This window comes from Fundulus heteroclitus, chromosome 20 (genome assembly GCF_011125445.2).
Source record: "Fundulus heteroclitus isolate FHET01 chromosome 20, MU-UCD_Fhet_4.1, whole genome shotgun sequence".
Taxonomy (NCBI): domain Eukaryota; kingdom Metazoa; phylum Chordata; class Actinopteri; order Cyprinodontiformes; family Fundulidae; genus Fundulus; species Fundulus heteroclitus.
Window position 1 is genome coordinate 2,719,264 of NC_046380.1, and position 22,799 is coordinate 2,742,062.

Sequence of the window (22,799 nt, forward strand, 5' to 3'; positions counted from 1 at the left end):
GCTTTCGCCATAGTGCTCCACTTGATTTATGCTTGTAAATAGCTTTATTGTGATTCCTGCAGGGAGAATTTCAAATTATATGGACATTACAATGGGAGAGTAAAGGAAGAACAAGAAGTGACAGAGAAAGAAAAAAAAAAGAGTAGAGGTGATAGAAAGAAGAGATAAAAGGGAGAGAATGATAAAACCTGAAAGCAGGAAAAAATCCGTCTGCTCCATCACCTGGAAAGAGAGATGCAAAAACAACAGCACAACCAACAGACATAAAGCAACAGATACAATCGAATAACACCTAGATGCCATTGCTAAATCATATATATTATTATGTAAACTGACATGTGTAATGTGATACCTGAAAAAAGAAAGTGAAAGAACATAAATAAATAAATAAATTATAAGATTACTGTATTTAAGTGAACATTTAATACCTGGGACCCAGCACCTGTGGGAGTTTGTGAGAGTGCACTAGTTTAGGTGAAAATTATCCAGAAGGAAATAGCTTGATAGTGGTTGTGGAGAACCAAAGGCCCGCCTTCCCCGAGCACAGTGGCAGGAGTCAGGGGACCCATAATCCCGGACTCCCAAAGGGTCCCTAAAGCAGGGCGCCCAGGAGGGGCCGACACAGGATATCTGCAACCCCCCCCCACAAGGAAAGAGTAGAGACGACCCCGAGGAAATCCCCCGGCCACCGCAATGCCGACGCCCCCAAGAGCCGCGGGGACAAGCCCGTGGGCTCCGCCGGCAGCTAGCCCCACTGAAGTGGTCCCGGCCATGGGCCCTGGGGGCCAGAGGCCCCAAAGGGCGCCTGGAATTTTTTTTGACCAATCTGTATAATCTGACCCAATCTGTGTAATATGATTGAACTTGACTTTGTTAAATGCCTTGAGATGACATGTTTCATGAATTGGCGCTATATAAATAAAACTGAACTGAATTTAATTGAATCGCGATCGACTGGTTGGGCACCTCTGGTTTAGTGCATTAATCACTAGTTCTGAAGCTTTTAAGAGCGGTGCTAGTATTTTTCATAGATTAGCATATCGTCCATTAGCATGGAGCATCTGATATTATGGTATACAGTATATAGCTGATATATTTGTGTTTTATATATTGTGTTCATAGCACACTCCACAGATGATGTTTGAAAACCTTTACTTATGAAACCTTATCTTGATCAAGATGATTTCATAAATTACAGATCTATATCTAATGTTCTTTTCTAATCTAAAATTCTTGAGAAAGTAGTTGCTAATCAACTATGTGAACATTTACAAAGTAATGACCTACTTGAAGAGTTTCAGTCAGGCTTCAGAGCTCATCATAGCACTGAAACAGCTCTGGTCAAGGTCACTAATGATATTCTCATGGCCTCAGATAATGGACTTGTGTCTATACTTGTCCTGTTCATATTAATAATAAATCTTCTTCAAACTATAGGGTAACTTGTGGAGTACCACAGGGTTCAGTCCTTGGACCAATTCTCTTTACTATATATATGCTTCTGATTGGCAAAATTCTCACACAGCATGGGATTAATTTCCACTGTTATGCTGATGACACTCAGCTATATTTGTCCATAAATCCTGATAAATCCAATCAGTTACTTCGACTGCAGTCATGTCTTGATGATATCAAAAGCTGGATGACTTTAAATTTCCTGCATTTAAATTCTGACAAGACAGAAGTTGTAATCTTTGGACCAGAGTCCTCAAAAAATAAACTTCTTAATCAATCACTTAATCTGGATGGCATTAACTTGACTTCTGGTAATAAAGTTAAAAATCTTGGTGTTATTTTTGACCAAGACATGTCATTTAAATCCCATATTAAACAGGTTTCCAGAGTTTCCTTTTTTCACCTCAGGAATATCACCAAAATTAGAAACATTCTGTCCAGGAGTGATGCTGAAAAACTAGTCCATGCATTTGTTACTTCAAGGCTGGACTATTGTAATTCTTTACTAACAGGAAGCCCACAAAATGCAGTTCAAAGCCTTCAAATAATCCAAAATGCTGCAGTAAGAGTTCTGATGAAAATCAACAAGAGGGATCATATTTCTCCAATTTTAGCTTCCCTTCATTGGCTTCCTGTTAAATCAAGAATAGAATTTAAAATTCTTCTTCTAACATATAAAGCCCTTAATAATCAAGCTCCATCATATATCAGAGCTCTGATTACCCCGTATGTTCCTAACAGAGCACTTTGCTCTCAGACTGCAGGTCTGCTGGTGGTTCCTAGAGTCTCTAAAAGTAGAATGGGAGGCAGATCCTTTAGCTATCAGGCTCCTCTCCTGTGGAACCAACTCCCAGTTTTGGTCCATGAGGCAGACACCCCGTCTACTTTTAAGACTAGGCTTAAAACTTTCCTTTGTGACCAAAGCTTCTAGTCAGAGTGGCTCATGTTACCCTGAGCTACCTCTATAGTTATGCTGCTATAGGCTTAGGCTGCTGGAGGACATCAGGATCTATTTTTCTCACTCTGCTGAGTTCTCCTGTTCTCCAGTTTCCATTGCTTGTCGTCATTTCACCTTTTAACTTTTTGTTCTCTCTCTTTTTTTCTTCATAGTAGGTACACCTGGTCTGGCGTTCTGTTAGCTGTGACATCATCCAGGGAAGACAGATCACCCGCTATTACCATCTAATGTAGAACAGATTACTGGATCAATGTGTAATTCTGTGCTTGTTTGTCTCTCTTGTTGTGTCTCTGCTCTGTCTTCTATAAGGCAGATGAGCGTTCACACTGAGCCTGGTTCTGGTTCTGCTGGAGGTTCTCCTCCCTGTTAAAGGGGAGTTTTCCTCTCCACTGTCGCTTCATGCATGCTCAGTATGAGGGATTGCTGCAAAGCCATCAACAACGCAGACGACTGTCCACTGTGGCTCTACGCTCTTTCAGGAGGAGTGAATGCTGCTTGTCAAGACTTTGATGCAATCAACTGGGTTCCCTTAGAGAGGAAACTTTTTGACCAATCTGTATAATCTGACCCAATCTGTATAATCTGATTGAATTTGACTTTGGAAAGTCCATTGAGATGACATGTTTCATGAATTGGCGCTATATAAATAAAATAAAATTGAAAGAAAGAAATCTTTATTTGTCATTGCAATTGTACAATGACATTCGTCTTCTGCGTTTTATCCCACCCCTTAGGGAGCATTGGGCAGCTATCACAGCTCCAGGGGAGCAATCTGGGCCTAAGGGTCTTGCCCAGAGGCAATCTGTGGGAGTTGAACCCAGAACCTCCAGGACACAAGTGTAATGCTCTAACCACTAGGCTGACTCTATATATATCACCAGTGTTGTGCAACAGGCGTTGCAGTATTTCTATACCTGTATGACACAAACATGTTCTTGTGTCAATGTGCTCCTCTACATCTGCTTTTCTTTTAAAAATAAAGATAATTGGGACAGCTCTGGGCAAGAGCACCTTCTGTAGCCTATGACCTGCACAGCTAGGCAGCTGCCCAGGCTGTAACTTGATCTTGGATAGTCGGAGCTCACATCAGAGCTTACGTATCCAAGTCTGTTTTTATTTTTTTTTATTTGGGAAACCGACAAAACCAAACTCCGGGTACGTTCGGAGCGGTTCGACAAATAAAACGCAACCCACTGAACCATGTAGAGCCTGTACTCATCCACCCGCTATAGAATCACTGGTAAATTGTTTTAAGCTTCTTACCGTCTGTGGCACAGCGTACGCATTAATTGGTCATGGAAAAAGCCGGAAGTTATTTTTTAAATCAAGTTAGTACATTTTTTTTTTTTAAATCCACGTCTATTACAATAATTATTCCCTTTTACCTTGTGACAAGTGTCAAAACACTTTTTATGTAGGCCATTATTTTAATGAATTTGAAGCCCCACCCAGTTGTAGAGCCCGCCCCTTTTAAACAACATTTCTCTCTCTCTTTTTTTTTTTTTTACTAGCGTTTCTGTTGGGGGAAAAAAACTTTTAGTAATATTTTGGATGATTGTATTTTTTTGTAGTTCTAGATTTATATTTTATTAGAAGTAACAGTTGCCTGCTACCCACCACCCCCACCCCCAGGGGGGCTGCCTGAGCCCGCCTCCCCCTCCTCTCTCTCCGCAGCTGTCTCCGCCTCTTCCCTCTGGTCTGTCATCCAGGCTGTTGTAGCAGCCATTTTACCGTGGAGCGTCGACACAGCGGCGACCGGAGGATGCGGAGACAGCGCCGTTAAAAGGTGATTACGCCCCTTTAACCCTCCGTGCGCACCTTACATTTGTCCCCGTGGCGGCTTCGGCTCGGTTGCGCGTCGGTCGGCTTCGCCGTGGTCAGAGGCCCGGCCGGCTGGAGGTCTGGGGCAGCCTGAAAAACTGCCTCAGACGGCGGGGAAGATTTGCTGGGAGAGTGTTGGGCGACCGTAGCTCGCTGCTGGCAGTTTTACAAGACCGCGTTAAAAAAAACAAAAAACAGCGACATCTCCAAACTGAGCCTCGGAAAGTTGTGAAGAAGCTTCCCTTTTGTGGCTACATGGCTGTAGGCTAAGCTGTGCTCTGGCAAAACGACGCAGAAAAGCGGCGTTTCTAAATGTGTCCAGGCTCAAAGAGGGGGGCGCTCGAGAGCAGCTAAACGCGTGAAATTTGCGCACGTATCGGCGTAGTTCAGTCGCGCGTGGCTACGGCTGATTTGTAAGTTTTTTTTTTTATTAAAAATCTGGTGGTTCCTTTGTTCTTTTAGCCCTGTAACTTTTCAGTTTTCGTGATTTTGATGAGACAGTCTACGGTTTTCATGATCGCATTTGCTTGACAGTCACGTTAGCAACATGGTGCGTTGTGTTCGTACTCGCAAGTTCTGAATTGTAGGGTTCCAAAAATCGGAACGATCCACTGGAAAGGGCTAATAAATGTAGGAAGGAAAGATGGAAGTCCTCAGAAAACCAGAGTTCAAAATCCAAGATGGCGGCAGCTCTGGCTGCTGTACTAACCTGGTAATTTGCGCTTGTAGCCGTTGATCAGTGTACAACCGCTCGCACTAAAGATGGCGGTTTTACTGTACGAGATTCAAAGAAACGATTCCTCATGGACGATATCGCACAGAGCTGTCAGATTACGTGAAAAGTGAGGTTATAGTTCCCTGGGGGTGGAGCGTATCTGGCGCTATCAACGCTAAAAGCTACAGGAGCTGTAATGAAAGGCGGGGCTTAGACTGAGCTCTGATCGGACACTCACAGCCCACGTTTGCGTTATTTTTCTGCGTGAGGAATGTTGTGTGCTCCGATTCTGTTTCTAGCTAATTTTTGTTCTGTTGAACCAAAGCTTAGATATATGCTGTTCCAGGTTTCCCTCACTGTATTATACCCCCTCTCCCAAACCAGAAAGTCATTTTTTTACATATTTTTATATACCAACAACAGTGATACAAATAATGGTATATAGCAGTGATGTTAAAACAACAGATGCCTCGGTATAATCACATCTACAGGAGCGTGTAAACTCTCCTGTCTCCTCCCTGCAACTGCTTACCTGAGCTGAATAATGAGCTGCTGCTGGAAGTCTTAAAGTCTGCAATAATGTAGAAAACAGCTAAAAGAAAACATGCAACCCTCTTTATAGACACGATAGACAAATAAAAAGCGTTGTTCGGAGAAACATTTCCAGGCAGATGGACAAGAAAAATAAATGCTGAACAGCGCTACATGCTAAGCTAACTGTACAACACAGATGGAATAAAAAAAAGCACATCCTTATACTTTAACAATTTATAGCATCCGCTGTATTACGTACTAAATAAACAATTATGCTTTTCTCACACCCTATTAAACTGTATAAAAATCCTTGTAGCCAACAGGCTTTAGTTGACCCCACGCAAGGCTAACCGTTATTTGTTTTAAATATGCATACTACACAACAGTAAACATGATACAACAGATGGTATATAGTGTAGTTGTTGAAATAAATGATGTTTCGATGTCTGAGAGTACCACAAAAAGGTCAGTAAACCTTCCGGATGACATAAGCTAACGCTAGCTGTTATTAGCTTGACGTACAACACCAATTGGGGGGGGGGGGGGGGCTCTGTTAATCTGAGCTCCCCCATCAAGCTACTATGCTTCCCTGTGTGGTTCAATAAATAAATACTGAAGCAACAAAACAACAAACTAGTAACCCCACTCGCTGGTTGCAAATGACGTCACATTTGCCGGAGACGGCTCTAGCTGCCCGGATGTTCGGACAGGCTACAAACTTAGTATGGCATGCTTAATTTCAACATGCTTAACTCGAGAAACGCAGCGTAAAAAAAGCTTCAACGTTAGTTGAGGCCTCAAAGCGAGCAGAAAGAAAGCAGTATTAGTAGGAAGGTAGGGTCACCTAGTGTTGTAGCTAGTTTTGCTAGCACTAAGTTAGCTATGCCTCGCCAAGTTATTTAAAGTGTTTAGAGATGGGTACCGAATTCTGTACTTTTATAGGCACCGACCGAATCTCGACAGCTCTGTTCACTATTTAACTCATACAAGTTAACTGTACAACCTTTTCCAGTCAATATTTGTCCAAATTTAAATTGGCAGCAGAACATGTGCTTTTATAAATTTAGCATTTTGACATCTTTCACAATCAGTGCCATTATATGGTGGTTTATGTACAGTCTACTCAGAGAAGTAAATAACAGAGCAGAATAGTTACGCGATTACTCTTTATTAATGCAGTTTTTGAATCCTTGTCCGTCAGAAAACTGATTAGGGAGACAGCAGATCTTTCCTCAGTATATTTCTTAAAAACAAGCTATTTTCTTCTGCAGGTTATGTGACCCGTTTGTTGTGCACCACCCTTTAAAGTGGACTTATCATGCCTCCAATCATTTAGTATGAATTCCTTGTGTTCGTATAACAATATTTACGTCAATATTTAGTCCATAAAACCGACAATATTTAAAGTCAGTAAAATCAACTGATTCACCAAAATCAACTTTTTTTTTTGCTGGTAAACTAGAGCTGGATGATATAGAAAACAAGCATATCGATAAAACAGAAATCGTATTGATCGACTTTGATAATTATCAACAAAATCCAAAACATATATTTTAAGTGCAGCCCTGACCATTTTATGCTGTTGCTTAGCAACCCATTTTTTAGACACAGAACACACAAATGCTGAATTCAAAGTCAACCCTTTATTCAACCGACTTTTTACCAGAGCTACAAGTTTTTAAAAATGAAAAAAGAATGCGTGCTCTCGGAACTTTCTGAAGGGGGCGGAGCTTGGTTCTGGGTCTGCGCTGTGATTGGCTGGGAGGATGTAATGATCTAATATTAACCTACATGGCTAGAATGCAAAAAGAAGGAGAACTGTTATTCTATTGGACTTTTTATTGACCCTTTTTTGTATCATCGATATATAGTTATTGAATTATCGTCCAGCCCTAAGATAAACTGAGCCTAAGGCTAATTTAATGTTGCTGTGCAATTCTTTACATTTGCATGTGAACTTGTTTAGTTCTGCGATGATTGTTTTAAAATAGTCTTAGTGCTGCCCTCTTAGGGTTGAACGCTGGCTACTGCAGCTTAATTTTCCTATTGCATCTAGGGCTGTCATGATTCATCGAATGATTCGAGGACATTCAATAAAATTTTATTTATATAGCGCCAATTCATGAAACATGTCATCTCAGGGTACTTTACAAATTCAATTATTTTATACAGGTTGGGAAGGAAAAACCTCCAGCAGAACCGGGTATGAACGGTCATCTGCCTCGACCGATTGGGGGTTACGGAAGACAGAGCAGAGACACAACAAGACAGACAAAAAGCCCAGAAGCACACATTGATCCAGTAATCTGTTCTACATTAGATGGTAATAGCGGGTGAGCCGTCTTCTCTGGATGATGTCACAGTTAACAGAACGCCAGACCAGGTGTACCTACTATGAAGAAAAAGAGAGAGAACAAAACGTTAAAAGCTGAAATGATGACAAGCAATGCAAAACTGGAGAGCAGTAGGAGAACTCAGCAGAGTGAGAGAAATAGGCCCTGATGTCCTCCAGCAGCCTAAGCCTATAGCAGCATAACTATAGAGATAGCTCAGGGTAACATGAGCCACTCTGACTAGAAGCTTTGTCACAAAGGAAAGTTTTAAGCCTAGTCTTAAAAGTAGACGGGGTGTCTGCCTCACGGACCAAAACTGGGAGTTGGTTCCACAGGAGAGGAGCCTGATAGCTAAAGGATCTGCCTCCCATTCTACTTTTAGAGACTCTAGGAACCACCAGCAGACCTGCAGTCTGAGAGCGAAGTGCTCTGTTAGGAACATACGGGGTAATCAGAGCTCTGATATATGATGGAGCTTGATTATTAAGGGCTTTATACGTTAGAAGGAGAATTTTAAATTCTATTCTTGATTTAAAGTCTAACTCTTGGACTGAATGTATTTTTACGCAGATGCATTCAAATAGTCACCTGAGTAAAGAAATGTATATTATATGCGAATTATGTGCGCTGTTTGGAAGTAATTTCGATAAAACTTGCTGTATAGACCATTTCATTGTTATTGTTTTGATCCGGGTTTTTCGCGCATGCGCGCCGGACTGGTTGGCAAAAGACGAACACACTGGCGGACGCAAACAGAGGAAACTGACGAGTTTTCCACGTATTTTTCTTCTTTAGATAACGTATCACAAGATCGTTTTAAGAGTAAGTTGATGGTTGATGGTATCAGATTGCCAGATCCACACAGCAAAAGCCTGAAGGGACGGAGCGAGTCTGTGAAATGCTGGCCTAGGGTTCCGTACCGCGACATACAGCTGCCTTATAAACACGCAGGCCAGTACAGACGAGAGAGCATAAAAACCATGAAATCACTGGATGGCTACAATTATTTTATATCGGGGGAAAAAGGCTCCAGCAACGCCCGCGACACCATGAGGGATTAAGCGGGTCAGAAAATGGATGGATGGATGTTGTTCACACGTTTGTGCAACAGCACAAAGCGGCGTCGGACACAGAGGAAGCAGAGGAAGACCCGCCCGGTAGGGAAAAAACAACAATGTTTACTACGGATTATTTTGGTGTTTTTGTCTTGTTAAAATGGGTGGGGGTGTCGGCGACATTGCAGTGTAAACACAGACGTACTAGCGCCCGTGAACAGTGGGCGTGATGGAGCCGCCGTAATGGAGCAGCCTGCTGCTGCTGCGGGTGCTGCTACTACTCCGGCCCGTGTAGCGATCGCCACCTCCCCTCCGCCGCTATTTAAGTAGAACAATGACTAGAGCAGAATTAAGTTGTATTTACCGGAGATGAAGTGTAGACTGCAAATTCTGTCGTAGTACGATGGCTCCCCCAGTCTATTGGGAGTGTCTGCCTGCGCTCTTTTCATTGAAAATATCCATTTCTTTCTTTGTCCTTCCTCTTTCGGTAAACGACAGAAACGTACATCCAACGATTTGGAATGCCTCTGTGTGCAACCGGGAGCACAACAAGTCGTAGGCATTGTTTAGATTCCAAAAATAAACAAACTAAAAGTACGCTCTAAATCACCCGTTTTGTCATGTAGTAGACGAGAACAGCTCTGTTTTTTGCCAACCACCGTGGACATTGGACATTCAAGCTCCGCGGAGTCAGCGGAGCACTCTTGAGAAAGAAAAATCAAATCAGATTTGTTGACGGTCCCACCGCGTATGGGAGAAGGGAGCAGCTGAAAGACGCTGGCCGAAATCGGAGTCCTTCAACCGGATCAACCGTGAGCTAGATCCCGCTGACTCCGCGGAGCTTGAATTTCCAATATCAAACCAACTTCACCGCGGACTGCACTACAGCCACCAACTACGGTAATTTTTTTTTTTTTTTTTTTAATATACGTACATGTACAATGTATGCAAACCCTCTGGCATGAGTCTGTGAAAAGGATTAATAAGACAAAAACACCAAAATAATTCTCAGTGAACAATGTTTTTTTTTTTTTAACATAACGGGCGGGTCTTCCTCTCTGCTGAGGCGCTGTCTGTGTCAGTCTCCGCTTTCTGATGTTACACAAACATGTCTTAACGTCCATCTATCCATTTTCTGACCCGCTTAATCCCTCATGGGGTCGCGGGGCTGCTGGTGTCTATGTCCCGATATAAAATAATTGTAGCCGTCCAGTGGTTTCATGCTTCCATGCTCTCTCATGTGTACTGCCTGGCGTGTTTATAAGGCAGCTGTATATGTCGCCGTACGGAACCCTTGGCCAGCATTTCACAGACTCGCTCCGTCCCTTCAGGCTTTTGCTGTGTGGATCTGGCAATCTGATACCATCAACCATCTACTTACTCTTAAAACGATCTTGTGATACGTTATCCAAAGAAGAAAAATACGTGGCGAACTCGTCAGTTTCCTCTGTTTGTGCCCGCTATGTGTTCGCCTTCTGCCTTCCAGTCCGGCACGCATGCGCGAAAAACCTGGATGAAAACAATAGCAGTGAACTGGTCTATAAGCGACACTACAGCCACCAACTACGCACCTAGAAGGCATTTTATTGTGGACTTAGTTTGGCGATTTTTTTTTTTTTTTTTTTTTTTTTTTTTTTTTTTTTTTTTTTTTTTTTTTAAAGCGCTTGCTCAAAGTAGACGTGGATCAGCAGATTTGGTGTGTGAAAGAAGATACTGCAAAACATCCATATATCCTTATTCGCCGTACCGGTTGTACAACGTAAACGCCTGTTTGTTTCTATGCAAGTTCGCTTCGCGCATTCTCGGTGTTCTTGAACTGACGTCACACGTCGGAAATATGATTGAACTTGACTTTGTAAAGTGCCTTGAGATGACATGTTTCATGATTTGGCGCTATATAAATAAAATTGAATTGAATTGATTTGAAAATGGCCGATCGTAAACGGAGGCAGTACTCAAACGCGGAATACCATAATCGGTGTAAAAAATGCGCAATATTTCATATTTAAACTTAATTTGAACACTTTTGATACATGAATATTCAAAGTTTACCTTGTTCTGGAAGTTATTCAATGGTTTTCAGGATTTTCTTTCAGTCCAAGAGTTAGACTTTAACAGGAAGCCAATGAAGGGAAGCTGAAATAGGAGAAATATGATCCCTCTTGTTGATTTTCATCAGAACTCTTGCTGCAGCATTTTGAATCAGCTGAAGGCTTTGAACTGCATTTTGTGGACTTTCTGATAGTAAAGAATTACAATAGTCCAGCCTTGAAGAAACAAATGCATGGACTAGTTTTTCAGCATCACCCCTTTACAGAATGTTTCTAATTCTGGCGATATTCCTGAGGTGAAAAAAGGAAACTCTGGAAACCTGTTTAATATGAGATTTAAATAACATGTCTTGGTAAAAAATAACACCAAGATTTTTTTACTTTATTACCAGAGGCCAAGTTAATGCCATCCAAATTAAGTGATTGATTAAGAAGTTTATTTTTTGAGGACCCTGGTCCAAAGATTACAACTTCTGTCTTGTCAGAATTTAAATGCAGGAAATTTAAAGTCATCCAGCTTTTGATGTCATCAGGACATGACTGCAGTCGAAGTAATTGATTGGATTCATCAGGATTTATGGATAAATATAGCTGAGTGTCATCAGCATAACAGTGGAAATTAATCCCATGCTGTCTGATAATTTTGCCAATCGGAAGTATAAGTTATAAGTGTGTGTATATGTATATGTATATATATATATATATATATATATATATATATATATATATATATATATATATATAGCAAAGAGAATTGGTCCAAGGACTGAACCCTGTGGTACTCTACAAGTTACCCTAGAGTTTGAAGATTTATTATTAAAATCTGATAAGATTTAAACCAGCCTAATGCTTTCCCCTTAATCCCTACAGTATGCTCAAATATTTGTAGGAGAATATTGTGATCAACTGTATCAAATGCAGCACTGAGATCCCATCCTGTGTGAGAATTTTGCCAATCAGAAGCATATATATAGTAAAGAGAATTGGTCCAAGGACTGAACCCTGTGGTACTCCACAAGTGACCCTAGAGTTTGAAGAAGATTTATTATTAATATGAACAGGACAAGTATAGACACAAGTCCATTATCTGAGGCCATGAGAATATCATTAGTGACCTTGACCAGAGCTGTTTCAGTGCTATGATGAGCTCTGAAGCCTGACTGAAACTCCTCAAGTAGGTCATTACTTTGTAAATGTTCACATAGTTAATTAGCAACTACTTTCTCAAGAATTTTAGATAAGAAAAGAAGATTAGATATAGGTCTGTAATTTATTAACTCATCTTGATCAAGAGATGGTTTCTTCAGTAAAGGTTTAATAACAGCTACTTTAAAAGCCTGTGGTACATATCCATTTACTAAGGATATATTAATCATGTCTAAAATAGTGCCACTGATTCAGAGGGAATATCTCTTTAAACAACTTGGTTGTGATTAGGGCTGGGTATCATCTAGGATGAGCCGATTCGATACGATTCTCGATACACAGCTCACGATACGATTCTCGATACATAGCTCAGCTTGCTTTGATTCCAATATCAATATTTATTACTTTGAATTAATGCTCAGTGATTCAATCACCAAAATCAGCCAAATATTATGTTCATGTTCTATTTATTGATCACAGACATATTAACAGGAAAATAAAGTGCATTTGCTTCAATGCATTTAACGTGTCACAGAAACCAAAAATGTGCCCAAACATCTGATTTTAGGGACAAAGGAGCTTCTAAAATCCTGTCGGCCGTTCCACAAATTTGTCTCACTTGCTCTCCTTCGCTGTGAACTGTAATGGTTGCGCTGTAATAACGCCCCCTAGGAAAAAAAAAAAAAAAAAACGCCCCCTAGAGGTTGGGAGGTATATCGATATTGAAAGCTAGAATATCGATATTAAATCGTTTTTAAAAATATCGATATTAATCTTTATATCGATTTTTATGCACAGCCCTAGTTGTGATTGGGTCTAACATACAGGTAGAAGGTTTAGATGAAGCTAAAATTTTAGATAGCTCAGAAAGCTCTACTGCTTCTAAACAGTTCAAACACTGCGCAGGTTCTAAAGATTCCTCCCACGCTGCCTCACTTACTGAGGACGAGGTAATCAATGCCTACCTGTGGCACTTCCATATATGGTACTAAGTCTAATGCACATCGCATTTTTTTTCCAAAGCGTCCACAGTCTGAACGGTCATGTCGCATTTTATCCGTCTTTCACGTCACTCTCCCGTCTCTCGCTAGCTAGCTAGCGCTCCATAAAAGAGCATTAATAACGGTGCTGCTTTCTTCTTGGCTTGCTTAGTCTCGCTATGATGTGGTCTTAATATTGTCGGCTCCTGTTGCTTAACAGCTTTCTAATAACAACAACAAGGAGAGATGCCAGCCAGTGTCCACAATTTTTTTTCTTTTCAAGTTATTTTTTTAAGCTAAAGTTTATTGATCACTTCTAGAAACAATTACATTCAACATTACTTCCGTAAACAGTCTGCTGCTCTGCTGTTATCTGCGCATGCGGGTCACTTTGCGGTCTTGAACTGTTCTGACGACAGTATAATGGTAATATTAATAGTATTATAAATGGCCACCTTTTTAAAAAAAAAAAAATCAGAATTCAGCATCAAGACCTGCAGTGTGAACGTAACCTTAGTCAGGCACACGACACGTCACCCCCGTAGCGAGTCAGACTCAGGAGTTGAAATCGTAAGCATTGGGAGGATTGTTCAATAGTGTTTAGGTTAATTGCTTTGGACGTTAGCCCATGTTAGCAATGATGCTGCTAACATCACTCTACCACTGCACCCAATCTGTCTCAGCACTGGCGACTTGAGGCATCGCTGAGCCTGTGACTCAAAATGATGATGCTCGGTCCCGTATGGGCTGCACAAAGCCTCCCTCAACCTCTGGGGACGAGGGAGGGTGACCAGGAGGAATCGTGGGTACGACATTGTGTTGCTGTGTCGCGCAGCTCGAATAGGTAGCTCTCAGACTGGCAGTGTCTGTCAAGCTAATAACAGTTTATGTTGTCTGGGAGGATGTAGCCTTTCGTTCAATGGAAAGACTGTCAGGATGCAAGAGAAAATGGCAGATTAAAAGATTTTTAATAAATTTTAATTAATTGATAAGTGGCAGATTAAAAGATTTTTATTCTGCCACTTATCAATTAATCGTTAGTCGTTTAACAAGATCTGTCAACTTTAGGTTAAATTGTTAATCAATGATGTGCATCGCTAATAGGGATGGTTGTGGGTGCATTTAAGAGATGTAGTAAAGAATTTTGTTTTGATAGCCTATTACATATCAAGCTATAGCTTTGAAGTAACTGGTTTCCAGTTTTACTAAATTTGTCCTTTTCGTCTGTCTCAATAATCGCAGATTTGCTGACATGTTCCTGCAAAGTTCAGGTATGTGTTGCACTCATTGCAGCTGCACCAAAAACCACATGAATCTTAAATTGAGGCTTTAAAAGTGTGCATTAAACATGCATCCAGAGTGAAACTGGATTAGTCTTCCAATCAGGGGTTCAGTTTCTAGCAGTTACAGACCTATAAGCAACCCAGAAAAACATGGCTGAAGAATCTAAATTTTAAAGTGATCACTACTTTTCAGTTCAACACAAAGCAGAAGCTTTGTGGTTGGGCTGCTACATAACATCAGAGAAATTATATTTGCTTCTTAAAAAAACATTAATAGCACTGCTCAGCACAGATCAGGAATAGTTTTTTATAGGTTTAAGAATTAACAGGTAACGTAGCTAGTTTGTTTAATGATAGCTAACTTAAATTGAGGCTTCCTAACTTTCTAATTTCTGAGCTGTCAAAGTGTTATTGAATTATTTGTGATGTAGAATTAAACCATCATCCGATATTCTTTCTTTTCCCTGCAATTCCCTCTCCTCTGTTGCCTTGCCAGTCTCCCTCATCAGCCATCCCTGACCACATTCAAAATGTCTTAAAAGTCACTTAACATGATTAAATGCAAAAAATGGGGGTGGGAGGTCTTTTATGGTTGTCTGAGCCCTAGTCATGCAGCGTCTACAATGTCATGGATGGGGGGAAGCACTGGGTGATATAGACCAAAACTAATATCTCAGTAAATTGAATTACAATATTTATCTTGATATATTTTTCTTTTCATAAAAGAATTTTAAAAAGGCATCTCTTAATCAAAGCTTTATACCAAATATCTCAAAGGCACATTTTTTAAACAAATAGCTGTAGGTAAACATGAGAACCGGCTGAAAAATAAAAATATATAAGGGAGTTGACACTGGAAGCATTTTTGCAGATCTGGATAGGCTGGGGTCTGTCTGTGAGGAAACCCAGCAGCCAGGGGGGTGTTGATTCCAACGGGGGTCAGTTTGCTCACCAGGTGCTGTGAATGCTGAGCTGAAGTCCAGAAACAGCAGACACATGGATGTTGTTTTTCTTCAGGTGTTCGAGGTTTAGATTGAGTTTGGGGAGACTGCGTCCTCTGTGGAGCGGTCTGAGGGGTAAGCAAACAAGCGTATGAAAGGAGGGTGTTAATGTTGTCATTCACCAGTCGCTTGTAGCACGTCATCATGATTGGATTTAGTGCTGGGGGGTAATAGTTCAGTGATGAAATTGGGGTTTTTTGGGCCGTAAAATGAGGCAGCGAGGTGTTAAATATGTCCGTGAGGACATAAGCCAGCTGGTCAGCACATTCTTTAACTACCTTTCTGTGCATTGAATCTTCTCAACGTTCTCCGGACATCAGCTGCCTGAGGTCTGATTGCGTCTTCATCTTAGTGAGGTCTGGATTTTCTCACAGGAGTGTTGTTAGCTGCAGTTTCACCAGTCGTGCTCAGATTGACTCGCCCAGGAACGCTCATCGCTACTCGGTTTTATTTAGCTTTACTTAGGTTTTATTTGTTTAGTGCGCGAAAGCAGCATGCTGCTGTTACATCGCTCCAGGTTGCTTTTTGACTTTTATCTTTTTTTGATTGCTCTTGTTACTTCTCTGTGAAGTATTGTCCTCTCTAACGAGGTCGTTTTCAGAGAGTATTCGTGCTTTTTTTCATCATGCCGCTCCCACCTGGACACGCTGCCTTTGTTTACTCCGGAGAACAGCTGATAGCTCTAATACTGATCGGCGTGATAGCCAGACCAGCTGAAATACCACCCAAACTCTGGAGAAAAACACACCAAGGTTGCAGAGGAGGAAAGCAACATTGGGGATGAAAGGAGGATCAGGACGGGCTTATTGAAAGGAGAAGATTTAAACGGTGTCTCCCCTCTGTCGTTATGAGAAACGTGCGGTCCCTTACCAACAAGATGGACGAGCTAACGGCGCTCACGCGGAGCCAACTGGAGTACTGGGAGTGCAGTCTGATGTGTTTTACCGAGACATGGCTGCACAAGGATATTACGGATCAGATTGTCTCCGTGGATGGCTTTCGCACCTTCCGGGCCGACCGGGACACTAAGAGCAGTAAGCGGAAAGGAGGTGGGCTTGCCTTTTTAGTAAACAGCAGATGGTGTTACCCGGGTCACATCACCATTAAAGAACAGCTCTGTAGCCCGGATGTTGAACTGCTAGCAGTTGGACTCCGTCCTTACAAGCTGCCTAGAGAGATCCCACATGTCATCGCTGCTGTCCTGTACATCCCTCCCTCTGCAAATCCAACATCTGCCTGCAGCATCATACACACCACCATCTCCAAACTACAGACACAAAATTCTAATGCACTCATCATCATGTCGGGAGACTTCAACCATGTCACCATGAAGAAAGTTCTGCCGACCTTCAAACAGTATGTGAGCTGCCCTACCAGAGTGGAGAGGACACTGGACCTGATGTATGCTAACATTAAAGATGCATACATCTCCACTTCTCTCCCCCATCTGGGCAGGTCAGATCACAACCTGGTTCACCTCAAACCCTGTTATGTGCCGCTGGTGAAGAGGAAGCCTACGACCACAAGGACTGTGAGGAGGTGGTCAGAGGAGGCTTATGAGGCACTGCAGGCCTGCTTTGAGGTGACTGACTGGCCTGGACTCTGTGAGCCCCACGCTGAAGACATAGATGATCTCACAGAGTCCATCACGGACTACATCAACTTCTGTGTGGACTGCAATGTTCCAGCTTGGACTGTCACCTCTTACGCCAACAATAAACCATGGATCACCAAGGACAATAAGAAGAAGACGTTCAGAGATGGCGACCGTGATGAGGTGAGGAGAGTGCAGGGGGTACTCATACATAAAATTAAGGAGGCTAAAGACAAATACAGGAGAAAGCTGGAGAATAAACACCAGACCAACAACATGAGGGATGTGTAGAGTGGGATGAGTTCCAAAAATCTACTGGCATGGGGTTGGAAGGTCGCGTGGACCGGGCCAATGAACTAAACCTATTTTTTAATAGGTTTGATACTGCGGCCCATCCCCCACAACTCTCTGCTGCTGGCGTCCCTACAACGACCACTCCACCTTCCCCCACTCCTCCTCCTCACAGACCCCATGTCTGCTCCTCACCACCTCAATCCACATCCACCGACTCCACCCCTCCCCCTGCTTCACATCATGTCCTCCACAACCTGAGGACCTCCCCCCTCCCCCAAACGTTACCTCTACAGTGTCCTTCACCCCTGACCTGGTGAGAAGACAGCTAACCAGACTCCACTCCGGCAAAGCTGCAGGGCCCGATGGTGTATTCCCCAGGGTGCTCAAAGCTTGTTTCTACCAGCTGTGTGGGGTACTTAGCCTAGTCTTCAGCCTGAGTTTGCACCTCCAGAGAGTCCCCGTGCTGTGGAATTGTGTCCTAGCGGCCCTCAGGACTACAGACCGGTGGCACTGACGTCCCACATCATGAAGACCTTTGAGAGGCTAGTCCTGGAGCAGCTAAGGCCCATGGTCAGGCCCTTCCGTGATCCACTACAGTTCGCCTACCAGCCCCGCCTGGGAGTTGAGGACAGCATCATCTTCCTGCTGAACAGAGTCTACACTCATCTGGACAAGCCGGCGAGCACTGTGAGAATCATGTTGTTTAATTTCTCCAGTGCCTTCAACACCATCCGTCCGGCTCTACTGGGTGAGAAGATGACGGCAATGCAGGTGGAGTCCCCCATGGTGTCCTGGATTGTTGATTACTTGACGGGCAGACCACAGTATGTACGCCTACAGAACTGTGTGTCTGACAGGGTGGTCAGCAACACTGGAGCCCCTCAGGGGACTGTCCTCTACCCCTTCCTCTTCACCCTCTTCACCTCAGACTTCAACTATTGCACTGAGTCCTGCCACCTTCAGAAGTTTTCTTATGACTCAGCAATAGTTGGCTGCATTGAAAATGGTGATGAGACTGAATATAGGACTGTGGTGGGCAACTTTGTCACTTGGAGTGAGCTGAACCATCTGTAGCTCAATGTGACAAAGACTAAGGAGCTAAAAGTGGATCTGAGGAGGACAAAAACACCTGTGACCCCTGTTTCCATCCAGAGGGTCCCTGTTGACACTGTGGAGGAGTATCAGTACCTGGGAGTGTACTTTAACAATAAGCTGGACTGGACTAGAAACACAGAGGCGGTCTACAAAAAGGGCCAAAGCCAACTCTTCTTCCTTAGGAGGCTGAGGTCCTTTAACATCTGTGGGGCGATGCTGAGGATGTATTGAGTCTGTTGTTGCCAGCACGATCTTCTTTGCTGTCACATGCTGGGGCAGCGGACTGAGGGTCGCTGACAACAGACTAAACAAACTGATCAGAAGGGCCGGTGATGTCGTGGAGGAGGAACTGGACACTCTGACGACCGTGGCAGAGAGGAGGATGCTGTCCAGGCTCCAGTCCAGTTAACAATGTCTCATATCCTCTCCACGACACACTGGCCCAGCAGTGGAGCTCCTTCAGCAGAAGACTCCTCTTACTTAGATGCACCACAGAGCGCCACAGGAAATCATTCCTGCCTGTGGCCATCTTACTTTTTTATTAAGTAAGATGGCGCCGCGGACGGCAGCCACGGTGTGTTGGTGCACACTTTCTTGTCTTACTATTTAACTCTGGTTTTTGCTATGATACCCGGAGCTGTTTCACCAGAGAACAACTCATGAACATCAGGGCTACATCACCAGAGGATTTATTCCCTACTTTTCTTCTCCCTACGCTGGAAATTCTGGCCATTCTGGTCAAAGTGCGCTCACCTTTGCTCACGCAGCGAAACGCTGGAGGAGAGGTAAGCGGGCTGGTGCACTCGTGCGTCACCGCCAGCGCGGACTCCGCTCACCGCTACCGGGCATAATCTGATCTGTTTGTACATCACCAACGGCTGGAGCAAAGATGTGTCAGTGATCCAGCAGCACTGTCCTCCTGACCTGGAATCCTTCATCATAAACTTTACGCCTTTTTATTCACCCCGTGAGTTTGCTTCATTCATTCTGGTCGGTGTTTACATCGCACTGCATGCAAACACGCAGGTCGCTCAGTGCATGCTCGCAGACCAGATACTGAATGTGGAGCAGAGAAATCCGGACTCTTTAGTTATTGTCCTTGGTGACTTTAACAAAGGAAACCTCACAGATGAACTTCCTACATATAAACAGTTTATTAAATGCCCGAACGTCGATGCAGACGCCGACGGTGAAGTCGACCTGCTTCTCGCTTCAAAGTATCCATGTATTTTTGCCTATATATGCCTATATGCACGCGAGAAAGCAACAACAAAAAAACACGTGTTGACGTCAAATAAACATGCAAGCATATCGAGTTAGGTTTTTTGGGATTTTTTGCGGCTCTAGTGGCTCGCTTTTTCCGAAAGTAGGCTGACAGGAAGGGGGGTAGAAGAGCGGGAGAGACATTCGGCAAAGGACCGCGGGTCGAATTCGAACCCGGGTTGACCGCGTCGAGGACTAAGGCCTCTGTATATGGGTCGCGCTACCCGCTGCGCCACGAGTTAGTTTTTTTTTGTTGGCGAGGCGGTAGCTTGAGTTTGGCAGCCGCCTCGCCAAGATAGTGCTGCGGGAAACACTGCCTGTAATGAGGACATCAAAGAAGTGGACCAGTGAGGCTGTAGAAGATCTTCAGGCGTGTTTGGATTCTACTGACTGGGATGTTTTCAGAGCTGCTAACAGCCTGGATGAGTTCACAGAGGCTGTGACATCATGTATCAGCTTCTGTGAGGACTGCTGTGTCACGGACCAGGGTGAGTTACAACAATGATAAACCCTGGTTCACAGCCAAATTCAGAAGGCTAAGTTTGGACAAAGAAGATGCTTTCAGAAGTGGGGACAAATGCAGATTCAGAGATGCAAAATACAAGTTTAGTAGGGCAGTAAAATACACTAAACGACTGTACTCTGAGAAGCTGAAAAAAACAGTTTTCAGCCAACGACTCTGAAAAGGTCTCAGGCAGATAACAAACTACAAGCCTAAAGCCCCCCACTCCATGAACGACCGACAGCAAACGACCTGAACAACTTCTACTGTTGTTTCGACAGACAAAGGGACAGTCCTGCAATTACCCCCACGACACCACCCAACAGATCACCTCCACCTCTTCCCCAGTGACAACTCTTTCCATACACGAGAGAGATGTTAACAAACTCTTCAGAAGACAGACTCTGCAGGAACCTACGCCAGGATCCTGTTTGTGGATATCAGCTCTGCCTTCAATACAATTATCCCAGCTCTGCTTCAGGAGAAGCTCTTCCAGCTGAATGTGCCCGTCTCCACCTGCAGGTGGATCACAGACTTCCTGTCTGACAGGAAGCAGCATGTGAAGCTGGGAAAACATGACTCTGACTCACAGCTCATCAGCACTGGTTCCCCCAGTGCTGTGTTCTTTCTCCTCTGCTCTTCTCCATGTACACCAACAGCTGCACCTCCAGTCATCAGTCTGTCAAGTTCCTGAAGTTTGCGGACGACACCACTCTCATGGGACTCATCTCTGATGGGGTTGAGTCCGCCTACAGGTGGGAGGCTGACCATCTGGTGACCTGGTGCAGGGAGAACAACCTGGAGCTCAACGCTGTAAAAACAGTGGAGATGGTTGTGGACTTCAGGAAGAACTCAGCCCCAGCTACCCCCATCACCCTCTGTGACTCCACAATCGACACTGTGGAGTCTTTCCACTTCCTGGGAACTATCATCTCCCAGGACCTAAAGTGGGAGGTGAACATCAACTCCCTCACCAAGAAAGCCCAGCAGAGGATGGACTTCCTGAAGAAGGCAGCTGAAGAAATTCAACCTGCCAAGGACAATGATGGTGCAGCTCTACTCCTCCATCATTGAGTCCAACCTCACCTCCTCCATCACCATCTGGTACGCTGGTGCCACCGCTAAGGACCAGAGCAGACTGCAGCGTGTCATCAGGTCTGCAGAGAAGCTGATTGGCTGCAATCTTCCATCTCTCCAGGACCTGTACGCCTCCAGGACTCTGAGGCGTGCAGGAAGATTGTGGCTGATCCCTTCACCCCAGTCCCAGACTATTTCAGACACTTCCCTCTGGCAGAAGGCTGCGGTCCATCAGGACCACAACTTCACGCCACAAAAACAGTTTCTTCCCATCTGCTACCAGCTTTATGAACAAAAAATTTAGCAATTATTTTGCAGTATATTAACCTTTATGGATCTACAAATTCCATCCATCTATCCATCCTCTTTCGCTTATCCGGGGTCGGGTCGCGGGGGTAGCAGCTTCAGTAGGGAGGCCCAGACGTCCCTCTCCACAGCCACTTGGGCCAGCTCCTCCGGGGGAATACCAAGGCGTTCTCAGGCCAGCCGGGAGACATAGTCCCTCCAGCGTGTCCTGGGTCTTCCCCTGGGCCTCCTCCCGGTGGGACGTGCCCGGAACACCTCACCAGGGAGGCGTCAAGGAGGCATCCTAACCAGATGCCCGAGCCACCTCAACTGGCTCCTCTCAATGTGAAGGAGCAGCGGCTCTACTCTGAGTCCTCCCCAGATGACTGAGCTCCTCACCCTATCTCTAAGGGAGAGCCCAGACACCCTACGGAGAAAACTCATTTCAGCCGCTTGTATCCGGGATCTCATTCTTTCGGTCACGAGCTTTGGGTCGTGACCGAAAGAACGAGATCATAGATCTCATAGATGAGGGTAGGAACGTAGATCGACCGGTAAATCGAGAGCTTCGCCTTTTGGTTCAGCTCTCTCTTCACCACAACGGATCGGTACAGTACCCGCTTCACAGCAGACGCTGCACCAATCCGCCTGTCGATCTCCATCTTCCCCTCATTCGTGAACAAGATCCCAAGATATTTAAACTGTAGCACATCCTCCCCAACCTGGAGGAGGCACTCTACCCTTTTCCGGTTAAAGACAACGGTCTTAGATTTGGAGGCACTGATTCTCATCCTGGCTGCTTCACACTCGGCTGCGAACCGCTCTAGTGAGAGCTGTAGATCGCGCCCTGATGAAGCCAATAGGACCACGTCATCCGCGAATAGCAGAGACCCGATCCTAAGGTCACCAAAACAGATCCCCTCAACACCTTGGCTGCGCCTAGAAATTCTGTCCATAAAAGTTATGAACAGAATCGGTGACAAAGGGCAACCTTGGCGGAGTCCAACTCTCACTGGAAACGAGTCCGACTTACTGCCGGCAATGCGGACCAGACTCTGACACCGGTCGTACAGAGACCTGACAGCACTTATTAAAGGAACCGGGTTCATATTCTCTATCTTCCTGGTTTTAGTGAGGACGCGGGCAGCAGCGTTCTGGATCAGCTGCAGTTGTCTGTTGATTTTTCTTTTTAGGCAGACCTGTGAAAACAGCGTTGTAGTGATCAATGCGACTAAAGATAAACGCATGGATGAGTTACTCTGGATCTCATTGGGACATCAGTTCTTTCATCCTGGAAATGTTCTCCAGCTCTGGTAGAAGGCTGACTTTGTGACGGTCTTTGTGTGTCCTTGAAGTT

General features: G+C 44.1%; 2 protein-coding genes across 3 annotated transcripts in view; one reads left to right on the forward strand and one right to left on the reverse strand.

The window, feature by feature from the left end:
* The window catches only part of LOC118567219 (nuclear factor 7, brain-like), a gene marked incomplete in the record, with an annotated part of 854,268 nt that overhangs the window by 124,499 nt on the left and 706,970 nt on the right, over positions 1 to 22,799 (reverse strand).
* Positions 4,063 to 22,799, forward strand: part of si:dkeyp-87e7.4 (uncharacterized protein LOC557283 homolog) — a 30,289-nt gene continuing 11,552 nt past the window's right edge. The window contains exon 1 of one of the 2 annotated variants that reach the window (XM_012854825.3): positions 4,063 to 4,199. The gene's annotated coding sequence lies outside the window, so the exon portion shown is untranslated. Of the gene's footprint in view, positions 4,200 to 14,247; positions 14,320 to 22,799 lie in introns of those variants that run through there. The other variant, XM_036151808.1, reaches the window with a different exon arrangement.